Below are 1,820 nucleotides of genomic sequence, written 5' to 3'. Positions count from 1 at the left end.
AATTTCCACAGTAGATGGACCAGGCTCTATCCCACCAACAAGGTACAGGGGCCCTTCTTTTCCTTTGTCCTTACCAACATGTGTTGTCATCCACTTTCCTAATGACAGCCACTCAGGCTGGAATGAGATGGATTCTCAAAGAAGTCTTAATTTGAATATCTTTGATGGCTAAGAATGTTAACACTTTTCCATGTCTGCTGGCGATTTATATTTCTTCTCTTGAGAAGTCTTTTTGGCTCACTTGCTCATCTGTTGATTAGATAATTTATTCTGGGGGTTTAATTGGTTCAGTTCTTTATATATCATAGATATCAATACACTGTGTGATGTGTGTGTAGTGGGTAGCCATTCCAGCTTTGACCTTGAAGTTCCAACCCCCAATGAGGCTTTGGTAACTGTCACACCTACAAGGCGGGGCCGAGAGAGGACCCTGAAGACCTGAGATACAGATGGGCAGGCTCTCTTGGTTCCTGGACCCTGGATGCTGGAGGTAGACCAAGTAGAGTTCTCCAGAGAACACCGCCGGACTGTGCTTCACCTTTCCCAGACCCTGTAACCTACCTATCCCTTCATTTGTAAGTTACCCACTAAATAAACCTCCCTTTTAACTATGTGGAGTGGCCTTAATAATTTCACCAATAGGTGTGCAGTTGGTAAAGTTTTTCCCCATTCTATAGGGAGTTCCTTTACTCTGGTGACTGCTTCATTTGCTCTGCAGAAGTTATCTCTCTGTCTGTCTGTCTACTTATTTTTGTCTTTATGTTTATATTTTTTTCATTTGTTGGTTTGCATTTCTCTTCTCATCTTACTTGGGGATCTCCTCATTGAGGAGTTTACTCTTAAAGACTTACATCCTCATACCATCCAGAGAGGAAATAATAAACAGCTGTAATAGTGCCAACACCAAACCATAGAAGATACAGAAAAGCAGTTAAAATTGATTAAAGCAAAAATAATGCATCACACAGAAAATAATAGGGCAACTGGGGAATGTGCCGTGAAGTTAGGAGTTATCTAGGGTAAGTGTGCAAATAGTAAGTAGATGGGAGAAAGCACAACTGTGGAAATGGAGGAGGAGAAAGCTACCCAGAAGAGAGAGAAAAGAAGAGAAGGATGCCGTGCACTGGAAGAGGAAAGAACAAGCTGTTAGGAAGACACACAAAGAAGAAAAAAACTACAGTAAAATAATTCCTAATAATGAAAAGCTAGACAACAAAATTAGATAAACATAAGAAGAGGAATAAAAATTAATGGCAACAGAGTGTTCAAGAATGTCAAAATTATATAAAGGTACCACTAATATGGTAGTGGAAAGGGGAAAGAAATGGAGAAAACATGGGAGGGGGGAAAAGGAGACAAAGTACAGAGGAGTAAATGGATTGGCCAATAATTTTTTAAAAATTAGACAAAATTTGATTCACATATGAAAGGAAATAGAAAATAAAAAAATGGTTGACTACATGCAGTAAAGTAAGCGAGGGAGATGTCTCTGCAAGCGTGAAGACTTAGCTGCTCACCTCTAGCACCCATGTATGAAGTGAGGCATACATACATGTGTTTGTGGCCCCATCACTGGGGCTGGAGACAGGTGGATCATGCGAACTTTGTGGCCAGTCAGCTTATCCAGAACTGAGAGATTGGAGTTCCGTGAGAGACCTTGTCTCAAGGCAACAAGGCAGAGGGAAAGACAGAGATGCCAATGCTCTGCTGTTGCTTCTGCATGCATGTGCATGAGCACACTGACCTGCACACGTCCATGCATGTACTACGTTCACACGTATAATCCACACACATAACACCCACAACAAAACAAAGTACAA

This window comes from Peromyscus leucopus, chromosome 14 (genome assembly GCF_004664715.2).
Source record: "Peromyscus leucopus breed LL Stock chromosome 14, UCI_PerLeu_2.1, whole genome shotgun sequence".
NCBI lineage: Eukaryota > Metazoa > Chordata > Mammalia > Rodentia > Cricetidae > Peromyscus > Peromyscus leucopus.
The sequence above is the reverse complement of the archived record's forward strand: the minus strand, read 5'-3'. Positions refer to the sequence as shown.